General features: G+C 31.4%; 1 pseudogene across 1 annotated transcript; it reads left to right on the top strand.

Moving 5' to 3' along the window:
• Window positions 1-2616: 2616 nt before the first annotated feature.
• LOC111014860 (beta-amyrin 11-oxidase-like) lies at window positions 2617-7259 on the top strand (annotated as a pseudogene). Its single transcript, XR_015788470.1, has 8 exons — window positions 2617-2941; window positions 3301-3784; window positions 4204-4470; window positions 5285-5374; window positions 5532-5610; window positions 5965-6071; window positions 6942-7063; window positions 7166-7259. The product of XR_015788470.1 is annotated as a beta-amyrin 11-oxidase-like (transcript).
• Window positions 7260-13857: the final 6598 nt, after the last annotated feature.

Consider the following 13857-nt stretch of genomic DNA (forward strand, 5'->3'; position numbering starts at 1 on the left):
AAGAATTCTGAGTAGTTTGAAGTTAGTGTTCTACTAGGAGTTTTGTCTCCTACTGAGATGACTCCTATTGTTTGTCAGCAATTTGTGCAGAGCAAATATTTGTCTTGAGGTCTGCCTCGACTCAATTTATTAAGTTTTGGTGTTCATCGAGTTGTCAAATTCTGTAATTGTTTAGAGCCAATTACGTTGCAATTTGTTTGTCAGTATTATATAGTTTATATATACAGTATATATTTACCCAACATAAATATGAAGATTCATGAGATTTATCAAAATCAATTGACAACTAGATGAGTATTTTATATATGGTATAAATCTTGTTAGGTTCTTTGATCTCTTTGACGTGGAATCCTTAACATGCTTTCTTAAGATGGTAGCTCTTTTCTATTCATTTATTTTAGTTGGATTTAATTTTTTGACCGAATGCTTGTTTGAGTTTGCTGGGCTCTAATACCATATCACTGTATCAAGATTTTTGAGTCCCCTCTTTTGATGCTTGGACAGTCAGTGTATTTGTGGTTATCTGAATGCTTGAATGTTTTTGTCGATTTGTTTTGGCAAGTATCTTGGTATGAAGTTATTCAGAGAGAAAATTATCTCGAGTTGACCACTTACCCTGTTGTGCCAAAAGGAACTATATATAATCGGAATCAGCTGCTAATCTACTAGCCATTTACTAGTATTTCCTCTACTGCTTCTATTTTTGGGTTTTTATGTGATGTGTACTTTCTGTCGTTGAAGAAATGGAGAAGGCTAGTTTAGAAGTCACATTAAAATCCTGATTTTCTTTTTTTTTTCTTTTTTAAATTGGGAATTGACTTCTCCTTCGAAATATTGGGAAGAAAAAGCGAAGAAGAAATAAGTATCTTCAAGAGATAATATGTGTTTCTAGGTAAAGAGGTCGTACCTATCAGGGAAAAAAATGCATTCTTTTTAAAATTAGTTTGGGAAGTGTTATATTTAAAAAAATAGTTTTATTTTTTAAAATATTTTTAAAAATCATAGAATATTGTTGACAAACTAAACTAGTCAATCTAAGCCAACTCAAACCGTGAATTATTTCTTGAGTAAATTCTCGTTAGTTTTACCACCCACCCAAAAGTTTCCCTCGATTCGGTGATATAAAGTTCAAGTTGGAGAAGGCTTGGACTGAGGTTTCTCTCAATGATATAAGCTCAAGCTATAGATCATGGTAAAATTAATTACTTATTCATATTTTCAACCCTCCATCTCACAATGGCTAACTTACTCAAAAAATTAATTGCTTATTCATATGTTAATTGTGATGTGCAATTAATATATATATATAATCAGTTGAAATATATATATATGTGTCAAACTTAGTATAGCTCGCGGTTAAGACACCTATTTCACTTTGACTAAATATATGATATTGTTGGTTTGGAGATATTTATGTTTTGGGACTTACTTGTAGTTATAATTCCAACGGAGAAATTTAAATTAGGATTTATTTTTTTGTGAGTTATAGAAGATCTCAGCTCCAATCCCCACAAAATCTGCCACGTAAATAAATATCTTGGCAGATTCCACACTAAATGCCTAAAATAAAGCAATCGTAACCAACTTCAAAGCAAGCAAAAATAGTGTTGATCAACTTGTCCATTGTTTAAGGTACTAGTTACTCTATTTTGGTTGGATGTTCCTTTTTATCAGATAAATGAGATTTGAGTGTACAAGTATTAAGTTTGGACATTTTTTTAGCTATTTGATTTTGTAGCTATGTCGAATTGAATGGATAATTTCTTTTTCTTCTAATTTTTCGAAATCGATGTCGTGTGGTTTATGAAGACTTAAAAGACCCTTGTTACTGTAACATTTAGAGAGACGTGGAATTTGATGGATAGTAAAAATATATTTAATAACTCACAGAACTATTGCATCAAGAAGTTCGATTTTTTAACCATTATTTTTGTGGTTGGTTTTTGTCATTTTTAAACCCTCAATCCCAAATTCTTGAACAAGAAGAACGAACCATATGAAAAGTTTGATAGGAGGCCAGAATAATGTAGCTGATATTATTTTTTTACACATTTCAATGTATGAGAGGGAAATTATAAAGTGTATTTCAAATATTAAACGTTATTCAAATTTCAAATATACATCAATATTTATAAGAGACAATATATCACATTGTGACGCTACTTCTGATTTGAGACCTAACACTTTAAAATTTTCTCTTTAAAAAAAATGCTCATGTTCTCACCTGTCTCTTCTGCTTTTTACCATTAAATTTTGGATAAATAAGATAGACAGATAAATAAAAAGGTAGAGATTTTTTTTTTAAATGAACCGTCAAATTTTAAAAGATGGTGAAAATATAAATAAATTCAATTTACTTTTTCATTTATTACCCAATCTTTTTTTAGAAAAATTCTGCGACTAACAGACAAAGAGGGAAGGGAAGGATGGCAACATAAAATATTACGAATTTCATCTCTCTTTGAGAAGGTCTTAAATGAATGATTTCAAAATAGCTTCCACAATTTTCATCCCTTCCACACCTCATTCCTAAATTCCTCTCTTCTTCCCCCAAGTATTTAATAGTCTTGATTTTGACCACAATGTTCCTCCACCATTGAACAACTTTCAAATAAAGCTTCCATTTTTGGTCAAAAGATGAGTGTGCCACCACAATATCAATAGAGACTTCTATTAGTTCTAGACCAAAGGGATCAAATCAAGCTGAAGAAATCAACAATGGAGTTCAAGAGTTGGTTGGTATTGATTCTTGGAGCCTTTGTTTTTGTTTTCGGAGTTTTGAATAGATTGAATGGTTGGTACTATGGGGCCAAGCTGGGGAAAATATGGGCCCAGCTTCCTCCCGGTGACATGAGCTGGCCTCTCTTCGGTTCTACTCTATCTCTCGTCAAGGATTCAGTAATGCTCGACCTCAAAATTTCATTCGTACCTTTTCCAACCGGTCTTTCTCATCCATATTCAATTGATTGAAAATAATAAAATACTTTCTAAAATATTCTTGACACTTGGTGATCGGAGTTTGTTTTTCTTTCCTTTTCTTGGTTCAACAACATGTCGCATCTAGATTCGAACCAGTTCCAAAACTTTTTAATCTAGGATTATATATCTTAATAAATTGAGCTAGGCTCTGATTATTAACAGAGTTGTAGTTCTTTGAGAACATTGTTCACAATTACAATATAAAAACATTAAATATATCATAACTCATCAATTTAAGTTTTTAGATTTTAGTGGTAGTCTCCGAGTACGAGATTCTGTGTTCAAACCCGTCATTTTCTTATTGATTAATATTTTTCATAGATATGGAAAAGCTGATATGTACAAGACTCGCATACTTGGAAGAGCAAGTGTAATCGTGTGCACGCCTGAACTCTACCGTCAAGTTTTAGGAGATGAAGAAAAATTCGTCCCTAGTTTACCCGTAAACATAAGATTGTTATCGGGTAGAAAGTCATTGATGCAAGTTTCGAAGGCAGAGCACCGACGGCTCCGGCGACTGATGACAGCACGGATCAGCGGCCACGCGGCGCTGGAGATGTACATCAGCCATATCGAAGAGACAGTGGTGGGTGGGTTGGAGGAGTGGGCCAGTATGCAGAGGCCAATAGAACTGTTGACAGAGATAAAAAAGCTAACTTTCAAAGTCATTTGGAACATTTTCATGGGTTCAACCACCATAGACTCTTCTATTGAAGAAATGGAGGCTCTGTTTTATGATGTTCCATTAGGGTTTATGTCTTTCCCCATCAACTTTCCTGGCTTCCCCTTCTATAAATCAGTCCAGGTAAGCCACTCACATTTAACGATCAATTATACCCTTTTCATCGGTGAATGTTAAAATGAGGCTAATAAAAGATTGATTGGACTTGATATCTTGTGAGAGCTGAAGAGAAATCTTTAGGAGAGGAATTAGAATTTTCCACTACATGCTAGAATATGATGTATTATAGGTGTGGGCGTCGTGTGCAGCCACATGTTATTGACTGCATGTTAGTAGTCATTATATATCATTAGGTCATGTTACTAGTCAAGGATCTAATGAACACAAAAAAGTTCAAAGACGTTATTACACAGTTTTTAAAGTTCAATAATCTATTAGACAGGATTTGAAAACTTCGTGGATTAATTAAACTTTCCCTTTTAACTTTATCTTTTATTTAGTAACTTGACCGATGACACTATGTATATTATATATAAATATAGGCTCGAAGACACTTGTCAAAAATACTACAATCAGTCATCAATGAAAAGAGATTGGTGAAGAAAATGAAAGGGGAAAATTGGGAGGCCAAAGATATGATGGATTTGCTTATAGATTTGAAAGATGCAGATGGTGAAGAGTTAGATGATGAGAGCATAATAGACTTGATTTTTGGTAAGTTATTTGCAGGCCATGAAACTTCAGCTTATACTGCAATGTGGGCAGTTTTGTTTCTCACAAATCATCCGCACGTATTTGATAAGGCCAAGGTTAAGTGTTATTTCCTCTCAACTCTTTGTTTCATTTCTTTTTTGTTCAATCATAATGTCTTATATTTGGCTGACTTTTTTGTACCATCATAGATTATTTGAGATATATAGGTAAAAACACATTTGGTCTTTGAACTTTCACTGAAGTAACGATTTAGTCTCCGAACTTTAGTTTGTAACGATTTAATCTCTGTATTTTCACTAAAATAACGATTTAGTCTCTAAATTTTAGTTTGTAACGATTTAGTTTAGTTTAAAATTTGTAACAGTTTAGTCAACCATCGTCAAAATTTTTTTAAAAACTTCACAATAAGGACTAAATCTTTACAAACTTTAAATTACATTGATGAAATTGAATTCGATGACTAAATTGTTACCAATTTGAAAGTACAGGGACTAAATTGATATAAAGTAAAGTTTAGGGACTAAATCGTTACTTGAGCAAAATTACAGGGACTAAAAGTCTTTTTTAACCTATCATATGCATACACACATATATATATGGTAGAATAGGAAGCTTGGGATGTACACTTTTGATTTTCTAAAATTTTTCTATGATCTTATAGAGGATGTTTAGCTGACAGATTAAACTTATATATATACAATTGGAGTTTAAGAGCTTAGGTAATTTATGTTTGATATGGGAATACTTAATCTCAAGTTAATTTTATTAACCTCAATTTATCTTTGTCTATTTTTTTGATTAATTAACTTGTGTTTTTCTAAATCAGGCATATATGAATGTTAAAAAATTTAAAATTGGACAAGAAAAAGTACTATAATATATATTTCTAATAAGATATTATTGTTTTAGGAAGAACAAGAGGACCTCATTAGAAGAAGACCCTCAACTCAAAAGGGTATAATGTTCTCAGAAGTTAAACAAATGAAATATCTTTCACAGGTATATGCAATTAAGTTATGCATAAATTAACATGAAATTTAGTGTTATAAAACTAGTATTTTTTATTTTTTTTTTATTATTAGTTGAGACATCTTTGGTGGCAAGTTGGCCCATTAGAAATAAATGTGGATAATAAGGGTATTATTGTCATATACAGGTCATAGATGAGACTCTTCGAATTTGTGGTATCACATTTATACTTTTTCGTGAAGCAATAGTTGATGTCAAAATTAATGGTTAGTGATTAATTTTCGTATATTTGTTTCTTTATTTCACTGTAGCAGCTACTCAATTGCATCTTTTTCATAAAACCTTCAAATTACATCAAACGAGATGAAAAATATTTAGGTATTTACCGATCAACATCTTCTTTTGCTAACTACTCTTAAATTTTTAAACAACTAAGCAAGAGAAATGTAATAAATTATATATATTTTTTCTATTCTTTAAAACGATTAAAAAATTATCAAATTTTTATTATGTATGTTGATCGATAAATATCCAAATATTGTTAAAATGAGAGAGTTGTTATTCTATTATCTTCCCATTTCCTCACACTTGTATTTTTTTTTTCCTTTGATTTGATTTAGGTAAAGTTATACCAAAAGGATGGAAAGTCATAGCTTGGTTTGGGGAAAATTACATGGATCCCAAACTATTTCCTTCACCACAAGAATTCAATCCTTCAAGATGGGATGTAAGTAAAATTGTCCATATAATTTGCAAAGCCTTTCTTTTCTATTCCAAGTTGTTCAATTTATCACTTTTTGCATGAGAAATCATTTTTCAAAAGTTATCCTATAAAGATCCGATATATATTTTTAGTCCCTAATATAATTTGAGCTTTTTTTTCCAATTTGGTCTCCTCTGTTTTAACATTTTTAAATTATATCACTATTCATGGTGGGTAGATGTTAAAATTGGCGGATGATAAACTTAGATGAAATAATACCCAGTGATTTCACTTAAATTCACTTAAATTTAGAGAATGAATTAGGTATGTTAAAACATAAGAGACCAAAGTGTCAAACTTTTTAATCAATACGGATCAAATGGAAAAAAACACAGTATGCTATGGACTAAAACATATATTTAACCTAACAACTCATCATTGATTTTACGTGATAACAGAGGAAATAATAAAAAATAAGCTCCACAAAAATATCATTTCCTCTCCGTTTCAAATTAATAAAACCTCAACATATTGAAATACTACCCACCTTATTTCATTATTGAAATGATATTGTCTATTTTGAGCCTATGTTTTATTTTATTATTTTTTTTATCTGAACCATCATTATCTCGTATTAATAATATAGATGTTCTCTTTAATTTATAAATCCATAGTCTTCTTCATCCATCAATTTGCAAAATTTGAAGGATAATCTTTAAGTTTTTCATATCTATAGCGCAGCGGTAATTGGCACATATCTCCAAACAAAAGGTTGTGAGTTCGATTCCCCGCTCCCACGTGTACTAAAAAAGAAAAGTTTTTCGATGAAGTTGATTTTACTTCTTTCTCACTTGTAATGGTATTAATGACATTTAGTTTGATTTTCTTGAAAAGAATTTTGTAGCCACACCAGGAGCTTTCATTCCCTTTGGATTAGGAAGCAGATTATGCCCTGGAATGGATCTTGCCAGGCTCGAAATCTCAATTTTCCTTCACTATTTTCTCCTCAATTACAAGTGAGTTTGCCTTTTAACTTTCCTTCCATCAAATTTATTATTAAATCCAATCAAACTTTTTTCACAACACACAATAATCAATATTTGTGTTTTGCAATGCAGGGTAGAACAACTTAATCCAAAATCTCAGTTGACTTGGTTGCCATTTCCTCACCCCAAAGATAAATGTTTGGCAAGAGTGCTCAAAGTTTCATGACACAACTATGCTCGGATTAGCAACCGCTCGCAAACTCTCGCTATATATGCAAATCTCCTTCTGTATTTTTTTTTCGATTTAGCATTTTTATCGCTATAGCGAAGGTATTGTAAATTCTCATCGACGTTCTATATGCTCATGGGTTGGATTGTAGTCGTAACGCAAGTATACCAAATATCAACAAAATATCACTAATAAGAACATGATATAAATAATAAGAATTTTTAACTTATTTAAAATGGTGAGTGCCTATTTATTAATTTAAATACTTGACCTTTTTTTTATTCTTTATAAATATTCATCGATATTTTCATGAAAGTAAAATCTAACGGTTATCATCAACCTTTAAAATCTTGAGGATACTATATATCAACTCCTTGTGATATTTGTCTTTAATTTACTGATCATCTTGTAAATTTTCTTTTTTTAATCCTTGCGTTCGTTTTGTTTAAAAGGCCAAGTATATCTGTAGCTGTACTGTATGATTCAAAGAATGAGTGACATTTTTGCTCAAAACTTCTTAGGCCTATTTTTATACATGGTTGAAACAGTATTTTGCATGTCTTCATCCATTTTTTTAATCATGCTTTTAAAATCTAATCCAAATTTTTAAAATAAAAAAAATTAAATTTTTAAAAATATAAAAATTAGTTAAGAATTCGAGTGTTTTTTTTCATATCTCGATTTATTCACCCTTTTTCATTTCTTAAAACAAATCAAATGAGTTTTGATTTTTATATTTGTTAGCTTTAGGGAATGATTGGCATGGCGTTTTAGAAAAGCCTTTTAAAAAAAAAATTAAAAAAACAAAAAAACTTTCAAGGTTCGAGGTGTCAAGGAATATCCTTGAAATCTTAAATTCAAGCGTTTGTACGAACATGGATATTTTTCTCAATCAACTACTTATGGTTGGCAGCAAGGGTTTGGGAGGTTTCGTCGCTAGTAGGAGGTAAATTAGGGGCTACGAACTTTTGATGCCCCGAGAGGAGGAGCGGGTGTTTATAATTTATGAGGTTATATTATATTATAGTCAGTCGGTTGGTCAATTTTATATAGGTTCATAGTGACCAAACGGCCAACAATCGATTTCATGGGTAGACGAAGTAGGTATTAATATAGACCAACCACCGTCAATTCGACTGATTTCAGTTGGTCGGGTCGATTTTTTGGCCATGGCTATACACCCCTATATCCTGAGCATATTTGAGAATACTTTTAAAATGTCCAAAATCATTTTTTTCACGTTGAAAATTACCTCTATTTAAAAATTGTGATGTCTAAAAATAGTGGATAAGTAATTTTTGAGAAAATATTTTTTATCAATCACTTGAGAAGTACTTTCCAAGTGATTTAGGGGAATTTATTTTTAAAATGAATATTATCTTAAATTTAAAAATATCCTCCGATCTACCTTTATTTTGTCTTAAGATTTTGGAAAATTTTCATTCTTTTCCATTCTGCAATTGTTGTCTCTCTTCTAACTATTTTTATCCCGAATTGTTTTCTCCCAGATTTTTATTATATCGCTTTATTTTTCTTTAAAATTTTTGTCCCTCTCACTTTTTTTCTCTCCCAAGATTTTTAGCTCATTCTAACATTTTGTAGGTATAAAAATTTTGTCTCTCCCTAAATTTTTTTCTCTCTCCTTCTCCTTTTTTTTTCCTACTTTCTGTGACTTTTTACGTACAAATTAATTTTGAAATATATCTGTAAGTTTGGGAGAAAATTTAGTGAGTCATGTTATATAGAATACATATCGGATCATCAATTTAAACAACATAGTATATATTGTGAATTATATATACAATCAGGTGCGTATCATATATTCTGGTTAAAAGATATATACAAAAATATATACCTAAGTTAATCATACATCATGACATGTATATATATCTATAACATATCAAGGTATAATTTCGAAAAGATAAGCTATAGTAAAAGTCTTGGATACATACACATCCTCTTTATGGCTATTGAATTAAAATGAAACATAGGACATAGGTATATATAAAGGTTGAAACAGAAGTGATACCATGAAACAAAATTTACAAATACATTGATTAATATTATTTAATGTTAATAATAAGGAAACATACACTTGATGTATGGAAAATAATAAAACTGTGTGATTATAAATTTTGGGGAAAAAAATATTGATAAGATAAGGAATCTAACCAGTGTTTATAATAGACATGAGTTACTCCTCTCTGCCAATTGGTTTTGAGATGGAACTCCATGAATATTAATATGGTATTAGAGCCCAAAACGCTCAAGCGAGCAATCGGTCCAAAAATGGGATCCGACCAAGATCGCTCCTCTCATGGCCAATTGGTTTTGAGATGGATCCCTAATTTTTATGCGTAGTAAGGAAGTTATAGCACAATTTGTGAGCTACATTTCATGAGATTTATATTGAAATTATTTGTTAGTTTTCGTTTCTTCATGACAAATTTAAGCACATAAGATATATTTTGCAGGAATAAAGTATCGAGAGGAAACGAGACTTATTTAGATCAAAATGAGAGAAAAATCGGAATCAAAGTGACCAAGATGGAATAACAACAAGATTTGAAGCAAAATACCCGAGAAGATAGCGCCATGGCGCTGGCCTAGATCGTCGCGGCGCTCCGAAGTTTAAATTTCCCGTTTTGTGAATAGTGTAGCGTCATGGCCTTGTGTGTAGCGCCATGGCGCTACTGTGACAACTTTTTATAGAAAAAAGGGTTGTGCAGCCGCGGATATGGGGGAGTTTTGGAGAGGTTTTTTGGCGGTTTGTCTTTTTGGCCAATTTGGAGGGCAAGGAGACCATTTGAGAGCTTAGAAAAGTGATTTTCAAGGCTCGGGATCGTGGACGTCGCTTCAGGGACGGACGATTGACATGCCGAACATAGTTTCTTCTCCTTTCCCTTGATTTTTCTAGTTTTGTTATGAACTTCTCATTGTGATTTTATTGTTTTACATTGAATATGAGAAGCTAAACCTCTTATCTTGGGGATTGATGTAGTCATTGAACTTTATGCCTTAATTGTTTAGTTTTCTTGATTGAATGTTTATGAATATTTTATTTATGTTTCTCTGCGTGCTTAATGCCTTGAATCTACTGGCCATAGAATGATTGATTTTAGACTTGAAATCTTACGCTCGGGAGAGGTGGTTTAGAATTAGAACTGGGATGCATAACTAAAGGGGTTTTAAGATCGGGAGATTTAGAAGTCTTTTAGAGGTTGTTAGAAAACTTGATCAATAAAGCCTTTACTTGTTATAGAAACTAGATAGGGATATTGGTTTCTTAATTCGTAAGGAGAATTAGTTTGCGCTCAGGAGAGGCAGTTGAGATTTGAGAGTTCTTGGCCTATAGAATTAATAATTCGTTCAATCTTGAATAATTAAGTAGTTGGTTCATAGATTCAATAGGTGAAATCAATTCCCTAGGACCTTTCTTCCCATTGTTTTTATGTTTATTATTGCATGTTTATTTTTTTTATTATATTCTCTCATTTGATTTTGATTCTCTAAATAAAATTGAGCAATGGTATCTGTGGTACTTGAGTGATCTAGAAACCTAATCCAGATGACGATATCGATATAATTGACTTACCACTTTATTAAAACTTGACCCATATACTTGTGGTAAGCAATTTCTGCTACAGGAAGCTACTGCCACCTATCTGATAACTTTGGCAGCTTTGTCCGTTGCTTTGTCTATTTAATTTTATGGTCATGTCCAATTATTTTTGTGGTTGGTTTTGAGCATTTTTCTCTATGGATAGTAAAAGTATTTCGAAAATAATCACTTACAAAATATTCAACAATGAATTCGATTTTTAAGGTCTTTATATGGCTTAATGCGAAAAAATAACTTGTCCATAAGATACGGTTAATTGTCACAACTTAAAACACAATATTTATTAGAAAATTTCTAAAATATTTATCCTATTAACAAATATATTTATAAATATGGCAACAACTTTTTTGAGTTAGTTTGCAAAAATGATTTTCGAATTTTTGTTATTTCAAATTTATCCTATTTATAATTCTTTTAAGCTAACCTTGATGTATTTTCTTGGAGGTTAAAAGTAAGAGCTTTTATTAGATAACCGTCTAATTAATTAAATGTACCAGCAATGGTAGATTACATCTCTTCATTCCAAATGATTAAAAAACAATGTCCAAAGAGTCATTATTTGAAAATTTTCATTTGGGTAAGGGAAAGAGTTTATATCATGTTACCTAAAACTTAAATTTGGAGTAAAATTGAACTTTTTTTTTTTTAGTAAAACATTATCAACATTCAAGTAAATCCTTGGTAGCATTCATATCAAGTATATCAGCATTAAAATCAAGTATATCAATAGTATATCAAATCATTGATATATCAAATCAGGTATATCAATGTATATAAAATCAATCAAATCAAGTATATCAATGATACATGAGCACACGTATAATAAGGTATATCAATGATATATCAGAAGCTCAATATTATATCAATGGTATATTAGGATACATATATATCAGTAATTAAATAAGGTATATCAGTAATAAATTAAAAACTAAATGGTCTGACTTTGAGGTATATCAATGATATATAAAAGACGACTAAATCATATGAATATAAGGTATATCAATGGTATATCAAAAATTAAATGGTATGACTACGAGGTATGTCAAAATGAGAGACACGTCAAAGCTTGTCCCTTAGGAGTTGGTCGTGAATGACCTTAAGAGCTCTTCCTATATGAGCTTATGAGCTCTTCTGTAAATGAGCTTAGGAGCTCTTCCGTAGATGAGCTTGGAGCTCGGACGTAGATGAGCTTGGAGCTCGGACGTAGATGAGCTTAAGAACTCTTCCTAGATGGGCTTATGATATTTTCCGTAAATGAGCTTAAGAGCTCTTCCTAGCTGACCTTAGGATATTTTCCATAGATGAGCTTAGGAGCTCTTTCGTAAATGAGCTTAAGAGCTCTTCTATAGATAAGCTAAAGATCTTTTCCTGGACGGACTTAGGATATCTTCAGTAGATGAGTTTAAAAGCTCTTCCTAGATGAGTTTAGGACATCTTCCGTAGATGAACTTAGGAACTCGGCCATAGATGAGCTGATGAGGTCGGTCGTAGATGATCTCGCTATGTGGTAGGTCATATTTTTGCCCCCAACAATATTAGTAATATATTAGGTTTTGTTTCTTAGTTATGATTTGGAATTATATAGTATCAATAAGCTATTAGGTTTGTATCTAAATGTCATCCATTTCAATGAAATTATATTTGTTATTTTCTCTATTTTTCTAGAATCAACCCGGGAAGAAGGATAAAGAAGTGAGAGAGATAAAAGGAGTGAAAGAGATAAAACGACTATGAGAAAAAGGAGACCAAAGTGGGGAGAGAAGAAAAAACGAGAGAGAGGGAAGAAGTGGGAGAAAAAAAGAGGGAGAAAGATGAGACCAAAGTGGGGGAGAGAAGAAAAACCGAAGAGAGAGAGGAAAAGTGGGAGAAAAAAAAGGATAATACTTTTAAATAGGCCATTTCAAAAAATGACTAGACAATTTCGAGTTTTGAGGAATGGCCAACTAAAAATATAGAAACATATTTTCTCACTTTTTAAGGACTAAATTACTCTTTCCTAACCTCATTTTAAAAGAAATCTGAGTATTATTCTTCTTTTTTATAGGAGAATCCAGCCATATTTTTCTCCACCCATATTTATCCGACAATCATAATACTTTGTTAACGTATTTTTAGTATATTTATACTTCAAAAAATATAAAGGAAAAAATTGAAAGAATATATAATATAAAATATAATTATAAATACAAATACGGTGTATTTTTGTGTTGATACATAATAAACAAATACAATATGTTTTTATATACACCTCTGGATTATCGATCAGAGGAAGAAATTCAAACGTATACCTCTCTAGTGCAACACCACAACAGTCAAGTGTTTGAAATTTCTTTTGAAAGAAAAATAGAAAATAGAAGACTAACTTTTTAATTCAAATTAATAATACATTTAAGAGAAAAGTGAAACAAATCTGTATTTAAAAGAAGATGAAATTTGTTTTTAGAGGAAACATCAAAGATGGAAGACTAACTTTTTAAATCAAATTAATAATACATTAGGGAAAAAAAAAGTAGGTCAATTAAACCAGTAAACGCATCACTCTTCCTCCTTCCTCCATGTCTCATGTCTCTGAATCTCTCTGTCGGCATCCCTCCATCGATTTCGCACGCTGCCCATTGACAATCCCTTTGTCGACATCGTCTCTCTCCCAGCCTCCACCACTGGCCACCATGTCTGCATGGCTAATTCGTGTCTCCCTCGATACGTCGTCCCCTCTGTGAGTTACGTTTATATATACACACATATATTTGTTATTAGAATTTAGGATAGAAAACGTAGCAATATCAGATATAGAGTAGCAATTTCTTTTTTTTTAATTTAGGAGAGAGAGTAATATTTTGATTTGAAAAATAATAACTAAATAGTAAGGGTAAAATGGTCAAAATAAAACATGTGAAATAATTTGAAAAATACAAATGAACAAAATTGTTTGGCAATCTTTCAAAAATTGGATAACGAATATAGACACGTATT

This window comes from Momordica charantia (genome assembly GCF_013281855.1).
Source record: "Momordica charantia cultivar OHB3-1 chromosome 10 unlocalized genomic scaffold, Mcharantia_2.0 BLBB01000010.1, whole genome shotgun sequence".
In the NCBI taxonomy this organism is placed as follows: domain Eukaryota; kingdom Viridiplantae; phylum Streptophyta; class Magnoliopsida; order Cucurbitales; family Cucurbitaceae; genus Momordica; species Momordica charantia.